The 26,532-nt window shown below is 46.4% G+C and overlaps 1 protein-coding gene across 2 annotated transcripts in view; it reads left to right on the top strand.

Moving 5' to 3' along the window:
- Positions 1-26,532, top strand: part of ERG (ETS transcription factor ERG) — a 315,796-nt gene that overhangs the window by 56,178 nt on the left and 233,086 nt on the right. For both annotated transcript variants that reach the window (XM_043474737.1, XM_043474736.1), the window contains exon 2: positions 23,379-23,481. The gene's annotated coding sequence lies outside the window, so the exon portion shown is untranslated. The remainder of the gene's footprint in view (positions 1-23,378; positions 23,482-26,532) is intronic.

Below are 26,532 nucleotides of genomic sequence, written 5' to 3'. Positions count from 1 at the left end.
AGGAAGCGAGGATGAAGCTGATGTTTTGGGGGTCTCAGCCGCTGGCGGGGGGCGAGAGGTTTCACGTCTGTGTCCCACCTTCTGTTGTCTCGGTGGTTCTTGGGCAAGAGGAGCTTTTGGGGGCAGCGCAGTGGGGAACGGCGCGTGCTTGTGTGCTGAGTTTCTTCCGTCATGTCTGACTCTTTGCGACCCCGTGGACTCTAGCCCTCCAGGCGCCTCCTTCCATGGGGAACGGTGCGTGAGGCTTTTTCTTTGAGCCATCTTACACTGAAGCTTCTCTCCCTCTTGTGAAGTGCTTCCGTGCCCCTTCAGCCTCTCCATGGAGCTCCCCTTGCTCATGCCTGCTTTGTGCTCAGGACCCACTGAGGGCCTGGGAGAGGCTGCCCGGATGCGCCTCGCTTGCTGTGTGGTCACGGGAAGGCGGGTGTCATTCCTGAGGTTTCCTTTCTGACACCGCAGAGCGGAATGATTGCTCAGATCAGAAGTTCACTGTCCTGAAGCGCCAGTACAATTGCAATTCAATATCTCCTGCCTAAGTCTGCATGCTGTGCTTTCATGGAAACTTCGAGGAATCCAGCCCCCTCCCGCCGGTGCTCACACTGACCGCGGGGATCGGGTTTACGACAGGGATGGGGAAGGTGGAAGGTGGAGATGCAGGTCAGCCTGGTGCAGAAGGGAGTCCCCGAAGCGAGGACTGGCTGCTTTTGAGTTGTGACCTTTGTCCTGTGAAAGAAGGAGGCCTGTTTGGGAGCTGCCAGCAGCTTGAAGCTGTATCCCTCACCCCGCCAGGATCTGAACGTGGAGCCCATTTGTCAGAACATTTCAGTTCTCATTCCTTCCCCGGAAGCTTTGCTTTTGTGGCTGGGGGAATACCTGGTTGGGGAACTAAGATCCTACATGCCTCATGGTGTGGCTAAAAAAAAAAAAAAGATAATTCTGTAGGAGTGTTAAAAAGAAATTAAAAAGTTTTACCTTGTCCCAATTACACCATTCTTATGCAGCTGCTTTCCTTTTGCATTTTATATCACGTTTGTGTATTATCTTTCTTTTGTTGTTGTTCAGTCACTAACTCTTTGTGACCCCATAGACTGCAGCACACCAGGCTTCCCTGTCCTTCGCTATGTCCTGCTCAAACTCGTGTCCATCGAGTCGGTGATGCCATCCATCCATCTCATCCTCTGTCACTCCCTTCTCCTGCCCTCAGTCTTGCCCGGCATCAGGGTCTTATCCAATGAGTTTCAGCTCTTCACATCAGGTTGTAATCATTCTGTATATGGTAGTTTTATTTTGTGTTTTCTTCCGTTTATTTTGTGATAGATGTTTGCAGGTATCTGATTAAAAACTCTCATAATGTTGCAGACATTTTAGAGTGGAAACTTACAAGTAAGACATGGGACTAGTAAAATAAAAAAGAAAGGGAATCAGGGTTTCCAATTTGTTTTTTTTGTCAAGTAAGGAAGCAAAAACCAGGAAGGAAAAACCAAGAAAAAAAAATCCTATTGTGTGGTTTCACAGCATTTCTAAAGGACATTTTAACATGGAGGGAAAAAAGGATGTTATCTCAAAGAGAACGCCTCCATTATTTTAGTTTAGCTTTATGAATAAAATTTCTCTTTTTCCACTTTCCCCCCTGTTTCTCCAAAGATGCTTGAAAACCTCATGAGGGGACTTCCTGATCCAAAAACAGGGTTAAAGATTCCCTGGACCTGGTTAGTGACTGGAGGATCTTACTGATGTCTGTGTTTGTGACTTTGCTTGCAAAATAGCTGATTGATTCAGTGAAAACCAGTGAGAAAGCTGGGTGTTTCAAGTGGCTGACCCCAAATCCATCGCTTTTCACACAGGTGAAAGTGAAAGTCATGCTAAATGTTGGACTCTTTTGTAACCCTGTGGATGGGATTCTCCAGGCAAGAATCCTGGAGTGGGTTGCCATTCCCTTCTCCAGGAGATCTTCCCGACCCAGGGATCGAAACCAGGTCTCCTGCATGGCAGGCAGATTCTTTACCATCTGAGCCATCAGGGAAAAAGCCACACAGGTGGAGCCTCTCAAAAGTCCCGGAACAGAGAGCCCCAGAAGATGGCTCTGATATTTGTCTATTTTAGTGCAATCTTGTCTGAAAATCTTGAAAACTGTTCAGTTAAGAGAACATTGACATTAGAGACCCTGACATTTTTATGTGCATTTTTGGTGAAGGAGGATCAGATCTGGACACGTTTCAGATCTCTTCCCGTGGCAGAGGTAGCTGCTCAAAGAAAAGCTTTTTAGGTAATTCGTGTATAACTTAAAAGTGTAATGCTAGACTCTGATGCTGGGAAAGATTGAGGGCAGGCAGAGAAGAGAACAAGAGAGGATGAGATGGTTGGATGGCATCACCGACTTGATGGACATGGGTTTGGGTAAACTCTGGGAGTTGGTGATGGACAGGGAGGCCTGGCGTGCTGTGATTCATGGGGTCGCAAGGAGTCGGACACGACTGAGCGACTGAACTGAACTGAGTAGAACGCCGTTGAACTGGCTCAGTTTGACACGAGTGCATGTTCCTGGTGTCCTGGGCTGGATAGGTTTTCAGTGTCAGCTGGCCTGTGCTCCTTCCTGAAATAAACCTGAGTCCCCTGCCTCCACGGCGCAGTTGGGCTCCTGCTCCGGCCACGGCCAAGCTCACCCGTTCTCAGCAGAGACAGAAAGTGCTTCAGTACCTTTTTTTTTTTTGATGTGGTTTATCTTTCACTTCTCAGGAGGAAATTCCTTCCAACTGGATCATAATTTTCTGAGGACTTTCACCAGATCATAGAGTTTCAGGAATGAAAGGCTCATGTGTTTTATTCAGGAAACTTCCAGTTGCTGAAAGGACTTGAATCTTGAGTATCAGATCCCTGTGAGGTGTGCAAAGATACTCTTCAAAAGGGCTTGAGAGAAAAAGGACAAAGCCCACACACATCAATGTCTTATTAAGCATCATTTTCAGTGGTGGTATTCTGTGCTGCTAGTGACAGAATGCAGAAAGATTTTTGACCATAATTTTGTATAATATATGATAATTTAATGAAACATTCTAATGATAAGGGTGGATTTAAATGACTATAAATATATGGGTTGCTGCCTTTTCAGTCCCCACCACTTCTCCCCCCCCCGTTTAAAGTCAATATTTATCAAAAATTGTTTGATTTTCAAATGTCTGATGTTTGCACAGCTGTTTTGCTTTCCTTTTTTTTCCCTGAAGTTCCTACATTTACAATGAAAGTGTCAAAAGTTAAAGGCCGAAATGAAATCAAGAAGTAGGAGGTTTATGCCCAGCACAAATAACAGGATGCGGTGCAATCAGGAAAGACAATGAGAATGGCTCTGAAGACCTTCAAAGTCTTCCCAAGTTCAAAACACTCTTCATGAAATAGCTTCCTTTTTCAGAGGTGCTCGTGAGGCTTTGACTTCTGCTTATTTTGATTTTTTTTATGCCTGTGAATTTATTTTAAAGTCGCTCCTATTATTATTCTAGAAGAAGACTGTTACCGTCTCTCCTTAAGGTGGTGACTGGAAGTGCTCACCGAAATAAGAGGGTCAGTAAAAATAGAAACGGGAGTCGAATGCTCATGGCAGCAGGTCAGGGGGGCGAGAAACTTGGGGAGTCAGGTCACCTAAGAACAGAAGCAGGAGGAGTTCCTCTGCTAGGAATGGGGTCAATGTTTAGTCGTCATTCTCATCTCCCCCCAACTGCTGTAACCGTCCCAAGTTTTCTGGTTAGCCTTTGGCAGTTTAAACTGAAAACAATATGGATATCTAACTGTCTAGCGTTTGTGTCTGTCTGTCTATCTCTGTGTCTTTCTTTCTACTGTGTATTTATCAGTCATCCATCTACTTTCCTATTATCTATCTTTCCATCTCTCGGTCTGTCTCTCTGATTTTCTCTTCTGATGCATGACTAGTACAGTCATTCCATAAACTAACTTAGAGATTTGCTTTGATTTCCTTCAAGCTTTACCAGACTTGGTAAATCTTTCGGGACCACATTACCTTCACGACTGAGCCTTCCCTTCACTTGCGTTCCTTAAATATTAGTTTGGATTTCCGCCTCATACGGTTGTTGTGTTTTAGGCTCTGTCATCTGAATCGGTGGGAGTGGGGCGTGAGGGGTGGGAATCCCAGGACCAATTGTGGAATCCAGTGACTCTCTGAATCATGGGACATCCATCAGTTTCAGTAACACAAGCTGATGAACCCTGTGTCCTTTGGGTAGAGATGATGCTTCTGGTTGTTTCTTGTTCCCCTGTAGACCTGACTGTTGTAGCCAGAAATGGGGGAAAAAAATATTAGTGACAATGTGGGCATCTCAGAGCCAAGGATTTCCAGGTGGCACTAGACGCATGGACACATTGGAATTGGAGAGTCGCCTTTCATTTTCCATGAACTCTATCAGAGATTAAAGATTGCCTGAAGTCTCAAGCTGTTATCTTGTGTCTCACCTATAGAAGATACTCAATGTTAGTTTTTGGTTGTCTGGAAAAACTAAAACATAAACCAAAGAACAAAACTAAAACCTCTTGGCATATTTCAACAGGAAATGTCTCTAAATTGTTTAGTTCTGTTTTTGACTAGTAGTGTGATTTCATGCTTGTTAAGATTTCTTATTATTGCATTTCTTGGTCAAATCAAATGGAACTTCTCATCCCTGTCCTTCACTCCTCTCAAGAGCAGGCAGGGTGGCTGGGAGGACTGATGAAGTTCTAGAGGCCGGGCACCAGACGGGCTGCCTCCTGGGCTGGGGTCACTGAGAGCCCCCTCTGGGCCCTGCATTGCTCCATTCTGCGCTGCCTTCTGTGGAGTGGGGAAGGGGTCCCTGGGACACTGCCCTGGAGCTGTTCTGAGTCCTGTCTTTGGGGGGACACTTTCTGTCTCACCCACCCTTCCCTGTGAGGACATGCAAACCCAACTGTGAACTTTATGTTTTTACTTTTTAATTAATTAATTAGTTTTCGTGTATTTCTTAGAAGTTTTCTACTTTTTTAAATTGAAGTATAAAGAGTGAAATCCCTTATGGTTGTACAGTGGAAGTGACAAATAGATTCAAGGGATTAGATCAGATAGAGTACGTGAAGAACTACAGATGGATATTCCTAATGTTGTACAGGAAGGAGGCGGTGATCAAATCCATTTCAAGGGAAAGAAATGCAAAAAGGCACAATGGCTGTCTGAAGAGGCCTTACAAATAGCTGAGAAAAGAAGAGAAGCGAAGGGAAAAGAGAAAAGGAAAGATACACCTATCTGAATGCAGAGTTCCTGAAAATAGCAAGGAAAGATAAAAAATCCTTTTTAAGTGAACAATGCAAAGAAATAGATGAAAACAATAGAATAGAAAAGACTAGAAATCTCTTCAAGAAAGTTAGAGATACCAAGGGAACATTTCATGCAAGTTCAGTTCAGTTCAATTCAGTCGCTCAGTCGTGTCTGACTCTTTGCGACCCCATGGACCACAGCACGCCGGCCTCCCTGTCCATCACCAACTCCCGAAGTTTACTCAAACTCATGTCCATCGAGTCAGTGATGCCATTCAACTATCTCATCCTCTGTCGTCCCCTTCTCCTCCTGCCTTCAATCTTTCCCAGATCAGGGTCTTTTCAAATGAGTCAGCTCTTCACATCAGGTGGTCACAGTATTGGAGCTTCAGCTTCAACATCAGTCCTTCCAATAAAACACCCAGGACTGATCTCCTTTAGGCTGGACTGGTTGGATCTCCTTGCAGTCCAAGGGACTCTCAAGAGTCTTCTCCAATACGACAGTTCAAAAGCATCAATTCTTCGGTGCTCAACCTTCTGTACAGTCCAACTCTCACATCCATACATGACCACTGGAAAAACCATAGCCTTGACTAGACAGATCTTTGTTGGCAAAGTAATGTCTCTGCTTCTTAATATGCTGTCTGGGTTGGTCATAACTTTCCTTCCAAGGAGTAAGCATCTTTTAGTTTCATGGCTGCAATCACCATCTGCAGTGATTTTGGAGCCCCAAAACAATAAAGTCTGACACTGTTTCCACTGTTTCCCCTTCTATTTACCATGAAGTAATGGGACCGGATGCCATGATCTTAGTTTTCTGAATGTTGAGCTTTAAGCCAACCTTTTCACTCTCCTCTTTCACTTTCATCAAGAGGCTCTTTAGTTCCTCTTCACTTTCTGCCATAAGGGTGGTGTCATCTGCATATCTGAGGTTATTGATATTTCTCCCGGCAATCTTGATTCCAGCTTGTGCTTCCTCCAGCCCAGCGTTTCTCATGATGTACTCTGCATATAAGTTAAATAAGCAGGGTGATAATATACAGCCTTGATGTACTCCTTTTCCTATTTGGAACCAGTCTGTTGTTCCATGTCCAGTTCTAACTGTTGTTTCCTGACCTGCATACAGGTTTCTCAAGAGGCAGGTCAGGTGGTCTGGTATTCCCATCTCTTTCAGAATTTTCCACAGTTTATTGTGATCCACACAGTCAAAGGCTTTGGCATAGTCAATAAAGCAGAAATAGATGTTTTTCTGGAACTCTCTTGCTTTTTTGATGATCCAGCAGATGTTGGCAATTTGATCTCTGGATCCTCTGACTTTGCTAAAACTAGCTTGAACATCTGGAAGTTCATGGTTCATGTATTGCTGAAGCCTGACTTGGAGAATTTTGAGCATTATTTTGCTAGCATGTGAGATGAGTGCCATTGTGCGGTAGTTTGAGCATTCTTTGGCATTGCCTTTCTTTGGGGTTGGAATGAAAACTGACCTTTTCCAGTCCTGTGGCCACTGCTGAGTTTTCCAAATTTGCTGGCATATTGAGTGCAGCACTTTCACAGCATCGTCTTTTAGGATTTGAAATAGCTCAACTGAAATTCCATCACCTCCACTAGTTTTGTTTATAGTGATGCTTCCTAAGGCCCGCTTGACTTCACACTCCAGGATGTCTGGCTGTAGGTCTGTGATCACACCATCGTGATTCTCTGGGTCATGAAGATCTTTTCTGTACAGTTCTTCTGTGTATTCTTGCCACCTCTTCTTAATATTTTGTGCTTCTGTTACGTCCATATCACTTCTGTCCTTTATTGAGCCCATCTTTGCATGAAATGGTCCCTTGGTATCTCTAATTTTCTTGAAGAGATCTCTAGTCTTTCCCATTCTATTGTTTTCCTCTATTTCTTTGCATTGATCGCTGAGGAAGGCTTTCTTATCTCTCCTTGCTATCCTTTGGAACTCTGCATTCAAATGGGTATATCTTTCCTTTTTCCCTTTGCTTTTCACAGTTCTTTGTAAGGCCTCCTCAGACAGCCATTTTGGTTTTTTGTATTTCTTTTTCTTGGGGATGGTCTTGATCCCTGTCTCCTGACAATGTCTCCAACCTCCATCCATAGTTCATCAGTCACTCTGTCTATCAGATCTAGTCCCTTAAGTCTATTTCTAACTTCTACTGTATAATCATAAGGGATTTGATTTAGGTCATACCTGAATGGTCTAATGTTTTTCCCTACTTTCTTCAATTTAAGTCTGAATTTGGCAATAAGGAGTTCATGATCTGAGCCACAGTCAGCTCCCGGTCTTGTTTTGGCCGACTGTATAGAGCTTCTCCATCTTTGGCTGCAAATCATATAATCAATCTGATTTCAGTGTTGGCCATCTGGTGATGCTCATGTGTAGAGTTTTCTCTTGTGTTGGTCTTCTCTTCTCTGTCTAGGTTGGTCATTGCTTTTCTTCCAAGGAACAGTGTCTTTTAATTTCATAACTACAGTCACCATCTGCAGTTATTTTGGAGTGCAATCAAATAAAGTCTATCACTGTTTCCATTGTTTCCCCATCTATTTGCCATGAAGTAATGGAACAGGATGCCATGGTCTTTCTTTTTTGAAATGTTGAGTTTTAAGCCAGCTTTTTCACTCCTTTTCCACCTTCATCAAGAAGCTCTTTAGTTCTTCTTTACTTTCTGCCATAAGGATGGTGTCATCTGCATATCTGAGGTTATTGATATTTCTCCCAGCAGTCTTGATTCCAGCTTAACTTCTTCCACCCTGGCATTTCGCATGATGTACTCTGCTTATAAGTTATAAGCAGGGTGGCAATATACAGTGTTGACGTACTCCTTTCCCAATTTGAAACCAGTACATTGTTCCATGTGGGTTTCTAACTGTTGCTTCTTGACCCATGAACAGGTTTCACAGGAGGCAGGTAAGGTGGTCTGGTATTCCCATCTATTTAAGAATTTTCCAAAGTTTGTAGTGATCCAAGGCTTTAGTTTAGTCAATGAAGCAGAAGTAGATGTTTTTCTGGAGCTCTCTTGCTTTTTTGATGATCCAACTGATGTTGGCAATTTGATCTCTGCTTCTTCTGCCTTTTCTAATCCAGGTTGAACATCTGGAAGTTCTCGGTTCATGTACTGTTCAAGCCTTGCTTGGAGAATTTTGAGCATTTCTTTACTAGCATGTGAGATGAGTGCAATTGTGCAGTAGTTTGAACATCCTTTGGCATTGCCCTTCTTTGGGATTGGAGTGAAAACTGACCTTTTCTAGTCCAGTGGCCACTGCTGAGTTTTCCAAATTTGCTGACATATTGAGTGCAGCACTTTCACAGCATCATCTTTTAGGATTTGAAATAGCTCAGCTGGAATTCCATCACCTCCACTAGCTTTGTTCATAGTGGTGCTTCCTAACGCTGGCTTGACTTCACACTCCAAGACGTCTGGCTCTAGATGAGTGATCACACCATTGTGCTTATCTGTGTTATTAAGATGATTTTTGTATAGTTCTTCTGTGTATTCTTGCCACCTGTTCTTAATATCTTCTGTTAGGTCCAGTTGAGCTACTTCAAATCCTACTTGATTTGAAATAGTTGATTTGTAATGTTTCAAGTATACAACAAAGTGATGTATATGTATATTTTCTTTTTCATATTCTATTCCATTGTTTGTTATTGTTCAGTCACTAAGTCCTGTTCAACCCCTTGCAACCCAATAGACTGGGCATGCCAGGCTTCCCTGTCTTTCACTGTCTCCTGGAGTTTGCTCATATTAATCTCCATTGAGTCAGTGTGCTATCTAATGATCTCAACCTGTATTGCCCGCTTTGCCTGCAATTTTTCCCAATATCAGGGTCTTTTCCAATGAGTCACCTCTTGGCATCAGGTGGCCAAAGTATTCGAGTTTCAGCTTCAGCATCAGTCCTTCCAATGAATATTCAGGACTGATTTCCTTTAGGATGGACTGGTTGGATCTTCTTGTAGTCTAAGGGACTCTCTCAAGAGTCTTCTCCAGCACCACAATTCACAAGCATCAATTCTTGGGCACTCAGCCTTTTTTATGGTCCATCCCATTACAGGTTATTACAAGATACTGATTGTAATTCTCTGTGCTATACAGTAGGACCTTGTTTATCTATTTTATACACAGTAGTGTGTGTCTGTTAATCCCAAATTCCCAAATTATCCTCCCGCACCATTTTCCCTATGGTGACCCTAAGTTTGTTTTCTATGTCTCTGAGTCTCTGTTTTATAAATAAGTTCGTTTGTGTCATTTTTAGACTCTGCGTCCCAGTGATATCATATGGTGTTTGTTTTTCTCTAAGCCTCAGGGTGGGAGGAGCGGGATGTCTCTTCCGGCCCCTGTTCTGTACCAGGCAGGTGCTTCTGACTGTGTGTGGTCAGGACTTCAGGGCACAGCTGTTCTTCCCGTCAGGTGTTTCCACTCATTGCTTTGCAGTCGCAGGTGAGCCAAAGCTCGGGCTGGGTGGAGGGGTGGGGCTTGGAGCATGGGTCTGTCACCAGCCTGAGCCCCTCTAGATCCTTCTGCCTCTTGGTGTTTATCCAGGGGTCCATCGATGGGTTTTGTTCCTGTGCCCAAGCTCAGCCCCCACCGCCCCCTGATTCCGTGTCTTTCTGTCTCCCCATTTCTTGCACATTCCGGATGGGCTGTTGCTCACTCTTAGCTCACGTGCCTGCTCCCACCTGGTTTGGCTCAAGGTTTTCCTCCTGTGGCCTCAGCCACACCTGTGAGAAGCTGGGCACCTGTGATTCACAGGTGCTGGGCTGAATGAAAGGCGTTGCAGGATAAAGTTTATTCCCCCCAAATTCATGGTTTAAGTCTGCGTGTCTCTTCCTCACCCTAAGTCTCTTTCCCCAGTGCTTCTAGGGACTCAGGAGCAGTCTAATTCTCAAGTACTGAGAAGCTCAGATTAATCTAATCAGTGCAAGCCTGTCTTTCAGTCCATTTAAAGATCCTTTGCACATTCAGTCTGTCTCAGAATCAGGAAGTCCAGGGCCCATGGGTGGTCCCTGTCCCAAGCCTGCTGTTCCTCTCCTCCTCCCCTTCTGCCTCTGCCCTCCAGTACCGCAGCAGGAGCGGAGGGTGGCCAGGGGCTGTTGGAAGCCCTCTCCCCAGGGCACTGTGCTTTGTGAGGCTCTCAGCACTGGCAGCAAGGAGATCCAACCAGTCCGTCCTAAAGGAGATCAGTCCTGGGTGTTCATTGGAAGGACTGGTGCTGAAGCTGAAACTCCAATACTTTGGCCACCTGATGCAAAGAGCTGACTCATTGGAAAAGCTCCTGATGCTGGGAAAGATTGAAGGCAGGAGGAGAAGGGGACGACAGAGGATGAGATGGTTGGATGGCATCACCGACTCAATGGACATGAGTTTGAGTAAACTCTGGTAGTTGGTGATGGACAGGGAGGCCTGGCATGCTGCAGTCATGGGGTCGCAAAGAGTTGGACACGACTGAGCGACTGAACTGAACTGAACTGAAGCACTGGTTCAGTTCTTGGGGCAAATTGGGAGATTCTCAGGGCTTTAAAGGGACCACAGTCCTCCATGGTGTGGTGATGCCCCCAGGTTTATCTGCTCCTGACCCCCTCCTCCTGGTTTCTCCGCCCCTGGGACACCCCGGGACACCTGCAGCTGCCTTCTCTCAGGTTTGACTCGGTCCTGAAGGCCGGCATCCAACCTTGCAGAGGATGCTCAGGCCGTTGCCAGCAGCTCTGCATGCCCCCACCAGGCCTCCTGCCTGTCTGCTCTTGGGTGGCTCCAGGCTGCCCCTATTGAGAGATTCTTCCTCTGGAAGTCAGTCCCTAGACCCTGGCCGCTTGAAGCCTGGGGGGCCCTGTGAGGCTTCCCAAATGGTTCTTCTGAAACTTCGCTTACCTGTTTTGAGCAGTGTGTGTGCTTGTGCATGTAAGTGATATCATTTCATATTATTTATCTTTGTCTGTCTGACCTATTTCAGTCTATAAGATAAGAATCCCTAGGTCTGATGTTCCAGTCTTGATTCTGGAACTTGCAGGGCAGGCTGGCAGGCGGGACACTCAGACAGGGTTTCTGTGTTACATTTGGAGGCAGAATCCTCTCCTCCTTCTAAGCCTAGTCTTTTTTTTTTTTTTTCTCCCTCCTAAAGCCGTCAAGGGATTGGGTGAGGCCCACCCACATTAGGGAGGGTAATCTGCTGTACTTCAAGTCAAGTGATTGTAGATGTTGACCATGTCGGCACAATGCCATCACAACAGAGCCGAAGCCTAGACTGGTGTTTGATCAAACAGCTGGGCGCCAGCTTAGCCAAGACTTAACCACACAACAGGGCTTACAGGCCTGGCCCCTTGCCCTTGCCCCCCAACTCTGAAGGGCTCAGTGGCAGAGCACCCCCGGGGGTGGCCTGAGACCTTTCTTAGGGCTTCCTCACAGCTCATCTTTCCTCCCCGCCCAGGCCTGCTTCCTCACCCTGCATCCACGAAGGCTGATTCCAAAAGCACACACCATCAATTGCCCTAGACCTTTATCTCTGACCAAGTTCTGCTTCCCCGAGAACCCATTCTGCAGAACCCCATAGTTGGCAAAGCTGAGGTCAGCAGTGCACACCCTGGGTGCATAATCCACGCTCCCTGGAAGCACTCACCTTTGACTGACCTCTGTGCAGTGTGCTGAGTCGCTCAGTCGTGTCCGGCTCTGCAGTCCCATGGACTGTAGCCTGCCAGGCTCCTCTGTCCGTGGGATTCTCCAGGTAAGAATACCAGAGTGGATTTCTGAGCCCTTCTCCAGGGGATCTTCCCAACCGAGGGATCGAACCCATGTCTCTTATGTCTCCTGCATCAGCAGGCGGGTTCTTTACCCCTGGTGCCACCTGGGAAGCCCAACTGACCTCTAAGAGGTAATTATTAGGGAGACTCCAGTGGACCGAGTATTTAAAATTCACAACTAATTCCCTCCAAGCTTCTTGGAACTTCTCCGTAAACCATTTTATTCAACGAATCCAATAGTTCGCGTTTACTGAGCACTGGCTATATCACAAGAACTATTAGCCCCTTTAATTCTCCCAACAGACTCATGGTGTTGTTGTTTAGGGGAAAGTTCTCTGTGTCTCAGAGGATAAAGCGTCTGTCTGCAATGCAGGAGACCTGGGTTCGATCCCTGGGTTGGGAAGATCCCCTGGAGAAGGAAATGGCAACCCACTCCAGTACTCTTGCCTGGAAAAATTCCATGGACAGAGGAGTTTCGTAGGCTACAGTCCAAGGGGTCACAAAGAGTCGGACATGACTGAGCGACTGAACTGAACAGCTTTGCTCTGCAAGGGCCTCAAGGCGTTTTTGACTGGCTGCCATGCATTTTTGGTAAAGTGGATGGACACGACCGGGTGGAGAGTGGGTGGTGTGACGTCTGGGTCCACAGCACGTCTGAAGCACCGGTGAGGGAAACTCCTCATGGGAGGGTCCACATGACCTGGCCCCATCTGAAATGACACTCTTGACCCTTCCCAGGAAGGCCACAGTGGCCGGCTGAGATTTTAGGATGTTGATTCGGAGACTGGATCGCCAGAACTTAGCATTTCAGAGATGTCTAGTAAGCTCAGGGAGTCTTCAGAGAAGACTGGGAGGGCATTAAGGCAAAGATTGGCTTGTGTGTGTCCATCTGAGTGGATTTTGCCTTTGGGGTATGAGTTGGTTCTGAGTGATCAGTGTAAACAACTTTCAGCTCTTTAAGGCAGGGGTCCCCAACCTCTAGGCCACAGACCGGTTATCTGTCCGTGGTCTGTTAGAAATTGGGCCGCATAGCAGGAGGTGAGCAGTAGATGAAAACAAAACCACTCCCCTCCCGCTGCCTATCCACGGAGAACCTGTCTTCCATGAGGCCAGCCCCTGGTGCCAAAAAGGTTGTGCACCACTACCCTAAGGGACATCTTTTCACTCATCCTCTTGTTGTTCAGTTGCTCACTCGTGTCCGACTCTTTGTGACCCCATGGACTGTGGCACACCCGGCCTCCCTGTCCATCACGAACTCCCGGAGCTTACTCAGACTCATGTCCATTGAGTCAGTGATGCCATCCAACTGTCTCATCCTCTGTTGCCTCCTTCTCCTCCTGCCCTCAATCTTTCCCAGCATCAGGGTCTTTTCCAGTGAGTCGGCTCTTCATGTCAAGTGGCCAGAGTATTGGAGCTTCAGCTTCAGTATCAGTCCTTCCAGTGAATATTCAGGACTGATTTCCTCTAGGATTGACTGGTTTTATCTCCTTGCAGTCCAAGGGACTGTCAAGAGTCTTCTCCAACACCACAGTTCAAAAGCATCCGTTCTTCGGCACCCAGCCTTCTCTATGGTCCAGCTCTCACATCCATACCTGACTCCTGGAAAAACCATAGGTTTGACTAGATGGACCTTTGTCGGCCAAGTGGTGTCTCTGGTTTTTCACACTCATCCTGGACTTTAACCGAAAGAGGACCGTGGCTCTCAGGAGGGGGCCCTGCCAGGAGTGGGTTGCCAGTTCCTTCTCCAATGCATGAAAGTGAAAAGTGAAAGAGAAGTCGCTCAGTTGTGTCCGACTCTTAGCAACCCCATGGACTGCAGCCTACCAGGCTCCTCTGTCCATGGGCTTTTCCAAGAGTACTGGAGTGGGGTGCCATTGCACCATTCTCCCTTGACTGCCGCAGGGGAGGGCAAAGATGATTTAGATGTTGTCATGCTGTTGACGGCTTCTCTAGTGGCTCAGTCAGTAGAGAATCCGCTGGCAATGTGGGAGGCCAGGGTTCAATCCCTGGGTCGGGAAGATCCACTTTAGAAGGAAATGGCAACCCCCTCCAGTATTCTTGCCTGGAGAATCCAATGGTCAGAGGAGCCTGGTGGGCTACAGTCTGTGGGGTTGCAGAGAGTTGGACACGACTGAGTCGCTAAACCACCACCAGCATGCTGTTGGCAGAGGCTTTTATTCACATGTGGAAGTGACTGTGTTCTGTCTCCTTTGTAGACATGTTTTCCGCAGTCTTGTCCCACTTGAACGGCTGTATCACTTACTCGAGCTGCCTAGACTGCCCTCCTCCTTCAGGTCTATGTACATTCTTCCTGTTTTTCATCATCTAATGTAAATCCGACTACCCAAAGCTGAAGCTGTCTCTTCCTCATCCCTGAGCTGTCCCAGTGCTCTTATCTTAGTTGCTATGTTGCCCTCTGGGCCTTCCTGATGACTCAGACAGTGAAGAAGAATCTGCCTGCCCTGCGGGAGACCCAGGTTCAATCCCTGGGTCAGGAAGTTCCCCTGGAGAAGGGAATGACAACCCACTCCAGTATTCTTGCCTGGAGTAATTGATGGACCGAGGAGCCTGGTGGGCTACAGTCCATGGGGGTCGCAAAGACTCAGATAGGACTGAGGAACTAATACACACACGCATTGCCCTTTATTCTGTATCATAAAACATGAGGCCACAGGCTGAGTAACTCTCCCTCAAGGCGTGAGGGACACACCGAGGAACTGCTTTCTGGCCTCACCCCTGCGCATGGCTCTCTGCGTGATGTCCTCAGTTCGCACTTACTGAAGAACTGATGCTTGTGAACTGTGGTGTTGGAGAAGACTCTCGAGAGTCCCCTTGGACTGCAAGGATATCCAACCAGTCCATCCTGAAGGAGATCAGTCCTGGGTGTTCATTGGAAGGACTGATGTTGCAGCTGAAACTCCAATACTTTGGCCACCTGATGTGAAGAGCTGACTCATTGGAAAAGACCCTGGTGCTGGGAAAGATTGAAGGTGGGAGGAGAAGGGGACGACAGGAGGAGATGGTTGGATGGCATCACCGACTCGATGGACATGGGTTTGAGCAAGCTCTGGGCGTTGGCGATGGACAGGGAGGCCTGGCATGCTGCGGTCCATGAGGTCACAAAGAGTCGGACACGACTGAGGGACTGAACTGGACGGAACTGCAGGGCTCGCTGATGCTGGATTTCCTGGAGGGATCTGGGGTGGGGGAGTGCACCTCTCTGCAGTCAGAGGCGTGTTACAAACCTCACGTCCTGAGTGTCAGCGCAGGGCATTTGTGGTGAGGCTCACAATTTCTGCTTAAATACATAAGAAGATTTAACGATCTTTCTTTCCAAAGTGTGTCCAGTACACATGAGGCAATTTGAATGCAGTTCTCTTAAATGAGTCAAAAGTTAAGCAGAAACGGAAAAGCTGGCTTCCGTGCTCCTGGTGGTGAAAATGCCATCACCTGGGAGCCAGGATGTCTCAGCCAAGCCAGCGGGGTATAAACCAACCTTCAGGACGAGCTCAGGGTTCTTTGAATTTCCTCCCTCTTACAGAGCACAAGGAAAGATTCCCGCTTGGTACTCTTTAAGTGTTTGGCGATCTGTTTGTTTTTTAACGGCTGAGCAGTAAAGACAGATAGTGTAATGAATTATCTGCATTATGAGAAAGTCTCAGTGTTTTTTTCTTTCTGCCTTTATCAAGTTGATTTTTCTTAGGAAAACTTCTCATTCTCCTGATCTGTCTCTTTAAACTCTATTCAAAATAATGACATCTGAGGGTGCTGATAGGGATTTCATTTGAAAATGTTGCTCTGTAATGTCCTTTGGGTCTCTTACATGTAATCTCTCTATTAATGTAATTTACTTTCCCTTTGCTCTGTTACAAATCCTCTTGCCACTCAGGAAGTTCACATTTCTCATTTATGATACTGAGATGGTAATTACAATAGCAATTAACTTGGCAATTAGTTATTTTATATGCTACCTCTAAAGTAGTTATGCACTGTTGTTATTTAGCTGCTATAAGTAGTATCCGACTTTTTGTGACCCCATGGACTGTAGCCTGCCAGACTCCTCTGTCCATGGGATTTCCCAGGCAAGAATACTGGAGTGGGAAAAAAAAAAAAATACTGGAGTGGATTGCCATTTCTTTTTCCAGGGGATCTTCCTGACCCAGGGATCAAACCCATGTCTTCTAAATTGACAAGCAGATTCTTTGCCTCTGAGCCACCAGGGAAGCCCAGTTATATGTTAATAATGTTCTAATTTTTTTTTTTCTGCCCAGTGTTTAAAAATATGACACAAACAAATCATGAAATAAAAATGTGAAACAGACCTCATTGTTCACAAAGATGGCTATTGATACACTTGCTATCTCTTAAGATGTGACCTTGTGATTACATCAAGACAAAATTCATTTTGAAGGCCAAAATTTGCTTCTAAAACAGACTTCGGGATTCTGTTTCCAAAGATATATTTTGTTTGATGGACTTTCTTAGAAATACATCATGTTCCTTTAATCTGTGGCCCGCTTGTCAGTTGTCTGCCGTTATGAAATGACTAAATATTTATGTTTTTCCAGTTGAGCTTAGGGGGGAAAAAAAAAAACCCAACTCTGTTAAATGTGTTTCCTTTAACAGAAGGCTCAGTGTGAAACGGGGGAGAAGTAGTATTTATAGTTGTTTTTCCTCTTCTTGATGTCACCCGCCTTTCCAATCTAGCCTGTTTTCCTTCAGATGCCTCATTTTTCCTGGGGACCTCAAGGCCGACCATGGCCCCCAGGCCGAGGGGCCGTGGAGCTGTCTGGGGGCCGTGTGTTTCGTCCCGGCGGGAGGGACAGCCTCTGCTCCCTCTCCGCAGTCAGCTTGATCAGCTGGAAGCTCTCAGGTGCCCATGACAGGGCCTAGGGGAGAGAAAGACCCAGTGTTGACTCCTTCTAGAATATCACGGGCTCCAAAGGAACATTACTGTCTAGATTTGTTGTGTTCTCCTCTCAGGAATAATAACTTAAAAAAAAAAAAAACCAAGAAGAGGCAGGTGTGGGATGAAATGGGAGATTGGAATTGACAGGTATATGTATATATACTACAGGCTTCCCTGGTGGCTCAGAGAGTAAAGAATTTGCCTGCAGTGAGGGATGCCTGGGCTCAGTCCCTGGGTTGGGAAGATGCCCTGGAGAAAGGAACAGCAACCCACTCCAGTATTCTTGCCTGGAGAATGCCACGGACAGAGGAGCGAGTGGGCTACAGTCCATGGGGTCACAAGGAGCTGGGCACGACTGAGCAATTAAGCAACAACAGCAAACGATGTGGACACCGGGCGGGTTCAGGAAGCAGCAGAGAGGATGCAGACGCCGTTTGAGAGCGCTGCCGCTTTTGCGAGCGCTGCAGCCCCATGTCCCGAGTGTCTGCCCTGCCCACAGGGACGGGTCGCAGGGGCTCAGCTGCCGGCAGAGCAGCTGTCTGGCTGATCTTCACAGATTTCCTTGCCGTCACCTCGTGACTTCCCAGAAGCGTCAGGACCCTCCATCTCTGCTGGGCTTCTGGTGCACCAAGGCTGGTGGTGCCTGCAGACTTGCTGGAAGGATCGTCTATGTCTCTGTTCAGCTCTGCACCTGGGAATTCTGTTAGTTTTCTGAATTTGCCTGCGATAGGAATAGTTACTTCGTGTGTGTGTGTGCATGCTCAGTTGCTGAGTGTGCCTGACTCTTTTGCCACCCGCAAGGACTGTAACCTGCCAGGCTCCTGCTTTTATGCCTTTTCCTCCATCCTACCTGTAAATACACCCCCTTTTCTCATCCTTAACAAACCAGCCAGACAAACGAGATAAACCTTCTTCTAATTAGACTGTCATCTAATCTAGGGCAGGACTGAGTCTTGTGCACTCTAGCTGTTGGCCGTTTCTTTTTTTTCTAATGATTATTTTACTGTATTAGATTTTTTGACCATGATGTGTGGCATGAGGGATCTCAGTTCACCAGCCAGGGACTGAACCCTCGCCCCCTGTAGTGGAAGCTCGGGGTCTGAACCATGGGACCAACCCTGGCTGCTGGCTATTTCTCACACGCAGTAGGCATGCAACAAATGTTGAATTGGTGAACACAGTGGTGCTTCTTCCCTTGAACACTCTCCCGTTTTCTCCCTGTCCATCAGCGTCTTTCCTGAATAGCCTGTGTTGACCTTCACATATCCTTGCAACATTCCACTAGTGAACCTTTGGAAACTGGCCACATTGTTGGAGGTCACCCAGAGGTTGTTGACTTGCCACATCTAGTACCGTTTATTCAACTTGAGTGGTTGGTTGATTGACTTGCTCATTTTTACTCAGCTTTCTGCAGATGGATGATGTGAACTGTTTCTGCCTCACTGAAGGTCCTTCCTTGGCATCCAGGGCCGGGACCTTTTCTGACATTCTCCTAATTCTCTGACTGCTCCTGCCCCTGTGCTTGGCTGTCCAGCTCCCATCCATCAGTCTCTCAAGTAGTTCAGATGCTGTGCTCAATTGGATCCCGCCTGCATAGCTCCCTTGTGGGAGTTTTTCTGCAGCTGGAGGGTCAAGCAAGGTGTTGGGGGTGCTGGTGTTTGTGATTGTGCCTTTACACCCCTGTGTTTCCCACTCGGCCCTGAACTCACGGCAAAGCCCACCTCTAGTGAGTGCTTAGTTCAGTGACTGAACTTGGAGGAAATTGACTTAGTGTATGTTGATAAATGGATGGATGATGCATAATGGATGGTGGATGGATGGATGGATGGATGGATGGATGGAGGACTTGAATGAATGAATGGATTTGAAGGGCAGCTTGAGCTTAGATCGTGGAAAGAGACACACACCAATGTAATTTCTTAATTAAGTCACTCAACATCTCTGAACTGTGCTCGGTAGCTGAAGAGCCTCTCCAGTGTTCCTCCCTTTCGCGTTCATACTTTTGCTCATCTGTCTCCTCTACCTTGCTTACCTTCCTCCCATTCCCACCTACGGAATACCAAGCGCCCATAACATGTCACCCCTTGGAAGAGGCATCGCCACTCCCTGATGCTAGATGGAATTGCTGCCTCTTCTGTACTCCTCTCCGGAGAAGGCAATGACACCCCACTCCAGTACTCTTGCCTCAAACTGTCTGTTTGAGTTGCATACAGATAATCAAGGAGAGGAAGGTGGTTCTTTTGGACATCGACACTGCTGTATTCCTAGCAGAGACTTTTGAACATAGACACCAGGCACCGATGCCTTGTGCCTTCAGAACTGACTCATCCTGTTCTTCTGCATCCTAAGCAGAATCCCAAGGTTTGCCTTCACCTTTTCCCAGATGTCACGGTGTATGGTTTTATCCTGAGATGGCTCAGGGGTCATACAGACAGGACAGTTGCAGATGACCTTTCTTTGTAGGCCAGGAGACTTTCTCCAGAAGTCTTCCTGTCACTTCCCCCGGGGTTGAATTGGCCCAAATGATATCACTTGCTCCCTTTTAAGTCAACCAGTGGCAAGAGGAATGGGTGCCCAGCGATAGGAGTTGCCCCTGAAGTTGGGGCAGGGTCAGCCCTCCCCAGGGTGTTTTGGGGGTTGGGCTACACACCCAAGTGGCATTGGGTTTCCTCTGCTAGGAGAAGCGGGTGCCACGGTGTCTGCTGCCCTTGCCATTTATGGGGAAAGTGAAAGTGTTAGTCGCTCAGTTGTGTCTGACTCTTTGTGACCCCATGGACTGTAGCCCACCAGGCTCTTCTGTCCATGGGATTCTCCAGGCAAGAATACTGGAGAGAGCTGCCATTCCCTTCTTCAGGGGGTCTTCCCGACCCAGGGATCGAATTCGGGTCTCCTGCATTGCAGGCGGATTCTTTACCATCTGAGCCACCTGGGAACCTCACCTATGGGGACGGGGCTGTAATCGGATGAATGGGGTCCTCTGTGACCATTCACCGTCACCGTCCTTGGTGTTGCTGGTGGGCATGGTGCCTTCTCACCAGTGACGGCTGTTGTTCAATCAAGGTTCAGGGTTTTTTCTGGCGAGAAGGCAACTCTCTGGGACAGCTGGTTGTCCATCTTCCCAGAGGTTAAGCTTGTGATGCCTTCACTGTTGCTGACACAGGTGGCCAGGAAAATCTCTGTGCGTAGGAAGTGACCTCTGGTCCAGCGTGTTTGGGGAATGAGAAGGTTGCACTTCTCTGAACACGAGGTGCTTGTGTCTGTCTGCATGGCATGGCCACAAACGCTGTCCATTGCAGACGGGCCGTCTGCTGGCTGCTGGCGGTCAGAACCAAGCTGGCTGCTGGCGGTCAGAACCAAGCTGGCTCCTGGCGGTCAGAACCAAGCTGGCTCCAAGCCTGGGTCTCTCTGTGCCCCGTGACTGCTTTGCAGATTAAACTGTGCCCTTGAGATGCTCAGCCATGACCACTTCCGAGGAGACTTTTCCACCGATCACGATCACGTGTGTTCCTCTACCTGTCACTGTGCAGGACGCCGGGCTCACCCCTTCTGGGAGGTACTGGGGTTCCAGCCACTTGCCCTTGACATGGTTGGGCGCCATGTCTCTTGTCGTCTGCTCTCTGTGGGACCAGGGGCTCTGTTCAGCTGGCTCGAGCAGTTTGCTCTCATAGCAGAGTTCTCAAATGGCTATGTTTTTTGAGTTCCTGAGTCTGGTTTGCATAATTGTCTGACGTTTCTGCTTTGATTGGGCCGGCTGTTAACCTCACGCGGCTGGTAGCGTGCCTTTCTCTGGCAAAGCCTCTCTCTCCCCAGACTTCGTGACATCTTTTTGGATCCTTGGAGGCTGCTCAGCTGGCTATGGGTAATTTACGTTGTCAGATAAAGTGCCCTCTGGGTGGATGAGATTTTAACAACATTATCATGCTAATTGAAAAATACCCATTGCACAGAGAATCGTCTCTGGCCTTTGCTCTTGTCTTTAAGTCGAGCCCACCAATATTCCGTCGGAAATCAAGTGTTTCTTTTGGCAGAGAAGAGGTTTGGGCACCAAAGTGTACTATAGGATGCCACAGTAGAGGGAATTTGAGCCCAGGCTTTTAAAACTTGTGTTGCCTTTGCAGTGATTGGAAACTAAATACTATTTTAACCCCTTGTCCGTGGAAAGCATTCAACCAAGAAATAATCAATATTGGCTTTTAGGTTTAAAGAGGAGGAGATTTGGAGACACCTTAAATTAACTCAAGATCTGTGCTGCCGGGCAAAGCGTGGCCTAATTCAGGCCGCCCTCCGCCACCGCCCCCCCACCCCCCCGCCTTCCTGCAGAGCAGCCTGTCACTCAGGAGGGAGGCCCTGGGCTCCATGGGTAGATGGCTCTCTCCCATCACTGTGAAGACAGCGCGTTGCAGATGCGTTTAGGATTATCCACTGACCATTATGTAGCTCTTCTGTGACTATCAAGATGAGTATTCTTGATTCTGAAATTTGGAAAATAGCCATGATTAGAAGGGAGAAAGTAAGACTCCCTGTAGTTCATACTGGAAAGCTGAGGACCACTTCCGGCTTTGATTTCAAGCTCCGGGAGCTGGCGATGGACAGGGAGGCCTGGCATGCTGCCGTCCACGGGGTTGCAGAGTCGGACACGACTGAGCAGCTGAACTGAACTGAACTGAACCTCCTGAGAGCCTTCTTCCTCCTCCTCTTTCTCCCCTCTTGGTTTTTTTTTGGGGGGGGGTATAGTTGATTTACAGGGTCACTTTCTGCTGTACAGTAAAGTGAGTCAGTGATGCATAGACGTATATCCACTCTTTCTTTTTTTTAGATTATTTTCCTATATAGGGCATTGCAGAGTATTGAATAGAGTTCGCTGTGCTAGGCAGCAGGTTCTTATTAGTTTTCTGCTTTATGTAGTAGACATACGTGTATGTGTCAGTCCCAATTTCCCAGTGTATCCTCCCCACCCCTCATCCCCTGTAAACATAGGCTTGTTTTCTACATCTGTGACTCTACCTCTGTTTTGTCATTAAGTTCGTTTGTACCTCTTTCCCCCTCGTGCATTTCACTCATTTTATTTTCTTTTTATATAATATTGGAGTTCAGTTCAGTTCAGTTCAGTCGCTCAGTCGTGTCCGACTCTTTGCGACCCCATGAACCACAGCACGCCAGACCTCCCTGTCCATCGCCAACTCCTAGAGTTTACCCAAACCCATGTCCACTGAGTTGGTGATGCCATCCAGCCATCTCATCCTCTGTCCTCCTCTTCTCCTCCTGCCTTCAATCCCTCCCAGCATCAGGGTCTTTTCCAATGAGTCAGCTCTTCGCATCAGGTGGCCAACGTATTGGAATTTCAGCTTCAGCATCAGTCCCTCCAGTGAACACCCAGGACTGATCTCCTTTAGGATGGACTGGTTGGATCTCCTTGCAGTCCAAGGGACTCTCAAGAGTCTTCTCCAACACTAATATAATATTGGAATCAGACTCTCTATGTATGGTTTTGTATCCTAATTTTCCCAATTTTCCCCCAAGAATTTGCATTTTCCGTGTCCTACCAAACCCTTTGCCCCACCAGTTGGGCCATTTGCCCAACTGTGTCAATGCACAGGCCCAAGCCTCCAGGTGGAGCTGGCTGGGAGCCTCTGGGGTGGAGTGGGAGGCTTGGCTGGCCTGTGAAACTATCTATAAATAATATCGCCCATTGCAAATATTGATTTTGATGCACTACTTAAGACATTTTCTAATTTGAAAATATTTTCAACTGAAAAAGCTGTCATTTGCAATTCGTCATGTTATGAGGATCCTGTTAAATGTGCTAAATATTTTGGGATTGGTTATTTGACTTGGAAAGTTGCAGAAGCACAGAAATTCCTGTATCTCCAAAAAATAAGAGAATGGATTTTAGAGCCGCTCTGACAGGCATATTCTAAGAAGACTTTTTTTTTTTTTAAGTATTGCTCTCATCTTAAAAGTTTTTTTAATAGTGCTCAACGCTGGCAAAAAATACGGATCCTTGTGGCATCTACACATGTGACTGAAAAAGTTGTCTAATTATGGTTCTCAGGATGTTGAATAAACCCCATCACTCTTTGTTTGGAGCAGAGAGCAGTGCTGAAATACTCATCTGGGGAAACTATTATTACTAAAGCTGGGAGCTGGGAGAAAAGGACAAGATATTTTCAAAATATTTTCTTTGCAAAAGTATATGTGGATATCAGTACGTCCGTTACAGCTTGGCCTTTATCTCGTTCCTAGTTTTTGCTTTATGATGCTGAACTTTATTTGGAGAAATGCTGCCCCAACTCTGCCCCCTTACTTTTTTTTTAGAAGAAAGAATTTTAAGTTCATCCCTCTTTTAAGACACTGTAAAATAATATTTTAGCAGTAGGTTTTGTCACTAAATGTACAGTTGATCCTTGGTTTTAGTATTTGGGGAAAAAACCCAAAGTTTACTATATTGAAATACTCTTTCAGGTTCTTCCAAGATCTTTGAAGGTCCAAGAAGAAGCCGTGTTGACCAAAAGCAAGACAAATGACTCATAGAGGAAAAGGATGGGGGAGCCGAGGGCGATTCAAGGTAAAACAAAAAGCCCCAGAAAAGTCCTGCCTTTCTAGAGTCTTTAGAAAAATGTGAATGTAAAGATTTTGTATTTTCAGTATTTGGTATTTGGGGGTCCCAAACCTCCAAAGACCTTTTCTGGGGTCCTTTAATGTACTTTGAGGAACCTAGGTTGGTTCCCTAGATTCTCCTCCCCCCTCCACCCACCACATAAAATGCCCTTGACCCAGTCCCACCTGCTCCTGCCTTCCACACTGGGGAGTTCTTAAAGTCACCACTTTGGAAGTTCTGTAGTCCTCACAACTCCTCCTTTCTCCACTACCTTCTGCTTTCTTCTGCTCCATCCAGAAGAAACAAAGAGCCAAGAATAGTGTCTACAGAGCTGTGCTTTTTAAAAAGTTTTTGCTTGCCCTCTTTCTTTATTCAAGCTATTTTTTGACATGGAAATTGTTGGTTCATGAGGATCCCTTCATGGCAAAGTACACTGTGAAGATAAGCAGCAATTCTTACGTTGAGCGAGGAGGTAGAAGGGTTCTTTCTTGGGCTGATAATTTATGTGATTCTCTGCTCAGTTCCTATTTTCTGAATAATTATGTAAAACTTTATTTTAGGATTATCCACCTATATACACAGGAGACTTTGTGTTTCTGAGTTTCCAGTGGCATCAGTGTAATAAGCAAAAATGAGAAATCTATTTTTTAATTTATTTTTAATTAAAGGATAATTGCAGTATTGATTTGAGAAATCTATTTTTAAAGGAGCAGGATACTTTGGAAGAAAAAGTTCGTCAGAGTAGAACAATTTCCCAGTAAAGTGATATGGCAACTGTGTTGTTTTTTACTTGTTAAGTTGTATTCGACTCCTTGCAAGGAGTCAGTGGACTGTAGCCCACCAGGCTCCTCTGTCCATGGGATTCTCCAGGCAAGAATGCTGGAGTGGGTTGCCATTTCCTCCTCCAGGGCATTTTCCCGACCCGGGGATTGAACCCGAGTCTCTTATGCCTCCTGCATTGGCAGGCAGATTCTTTACCACTGTGCCACCTGAGAAGCCCATTGCAATTCTAGAAGAATATATTATAAATACGTATTCTACTGAACTGTTTTATTCAATAGATAGTTTTAATATTGAATATATTTCCAAGTTCCTTAAGTACTATTTTAACAGGTGGTATTATATAGTATAAAATTATAGGAAACAATGCTTTTGAAGAATTGTGATAAGAACAGAAACTAAGTAATAAAACACTGTATCTGTTACTGAAGGGATGCAAATCAATATAATACCTTCTTGAATGTGCTTTTATGCTAGCTATATTTTTTTGTCCTATTACCAGGTTTGGTTAGCAGTTATTTTACCTGAATTCAATTGCAACCTCATTTTGAGAGGCCCACACAGGGATTGAGTCTTTGCCTTCATTAACCTATACAAAAAAATAAAAATAAACGTGGAGAATTTCAGCACTTTATCTACAAAACACGCCCCTTATTTCTTCAGGTCTGTCAGGCTTTTCTCAAAAAAAAGCATTCCAGCGGTCGAAGAGATTATGGTGGGGCTGGTGTAACACTGACTTATGCCTCGAACTTAAAAGAGCCTCTCCTCTCCTGACGTTAAGGCGGGAGTGATGAGTAGATGGTTCAACAGGGCATGGTGCCTAGGCGGGCTTTGAGCAGAGTTTGTGTCCAGGAAGAAATTGTGCAGTTAATTGGACATGGTTCCTGAGGCCACACCCCCATCAGGGTCTGTACTCCTCATCAGTTAAACGATGGGAAATAAAGATGGGTCCATTTGCAGGGATGCTGGGACAAAGTACCACGGACTAGGGAGGCTTAGACAGCGGACATTTGTTCTCTCCCAATTCCGGAGTTCAGGGTGAGGACAGGGCTGGTTCCTCCTGTTTGTCCATCTCTGTGGCTTATAGATGGTCATCGTCTCCCTATGTCTTCACGCTGTCTTCTCTTTATGCAAATCTGTTTCGAAATTTTCTTATTTATTTATTTTTTAAACTAAGGACACCAGTCATGTTGGGTTAGGGCCTACCCTAATGACCCCACTTTAGCTTCATTACCTGCAGAAAGACTGTCTCCTAACAAGGTCACGTTCTCAGATACTGGGGGTTTGGGCACTGAAGAATTGATGCTTTCGAACTGTGGTGCTAGAGAAGATGCTGGAGAAGACTCTTGAGAGTCCCTTGGACTGCAAGGAGGTCAAACCTGTCCATCCTAAAGGAAATCAGTCCTGAATGCATTGAAGGACTGATGCTGAAGCTGATATTCCAGTTCTTTGGCCACCTGATGCAAAGAGCTGACGCACTGGAAAAGATCCTGATGTTGGGAAAGGTTGAAGGCAGAGGAGAAGGGGACGACAGAGGTTGACATGGTTAGATGGCATCACTGACTCCTTGGACATGAGTTTGAGTAAACTCCGGGAGTTGGTGATGGACAGGGAGGCCTGGTATGCCGAGGTCCATGGGGTCGCAAAAAGTCGGACGCGACTGAGCACCTGAGCAACACCACCATGAAGGGTTATGTGATGGAAATAGTTCAACCTATTGCAGTAGTTGTTTATATTTGATGGAAAGATAAAGCCTTATCTTACTGAAGGAGTTCAGTTTCTTGTTTATAGATGAACGTAGAGGTACATTTGGTTTCTTGTATTTCCACCTCCCACTGATCTCCTTTGCTTACGTTGGGTAGAGCAGGCGCCAGGGCTGGGGCCAGGGGGAGCCGAGGGAGGCACCAGTTTCAAGGAGATGCTCCCTCTTGGGTGCTGACTCTGCACCTGCAGGAGCTGAGAAGGGGGTGCCTCCTGAAATCGTGGGCCCTGGGTGGACGTCTCACTGACCTCCTGCTCCATTTAGGAGACCACTGCCCAGGGGAGAGTCAGATCTGTGCAGTTCTTAGGGTAAGTTTTGCCATTAATAGTAAGAAACCAACGTACCTAATGTCCACTCATCTGGAATCAGTGAACCTCACAACTGGCTCTTTCAGTGAATGGATCCGTTATGATGAGTTTGCTCAGAGTCATTTTACTTAAAATGTGCCTGGACTTAATGACTAGTTAGCCTAAAAT

Source organism: Cervus canadensis, chromosome 7, assembly GCF_019320065.1.
Source record: "Cervus canadensis isolate Bull #8, Minnesota chromosome 7, ASM1932006v1, whole genome shotgun sequence".
NCBI classification, from domain to species: Eukaryota; Metazoa; Chordata; class Mammalia; order Artiodactyla; family Cervidae; genus Cervus; species Cervus canadensis.
Note: the sequence above shows the minus strand (reverse complement) of the source record. Positions and strands in the feature narration are given on the sequence as shown.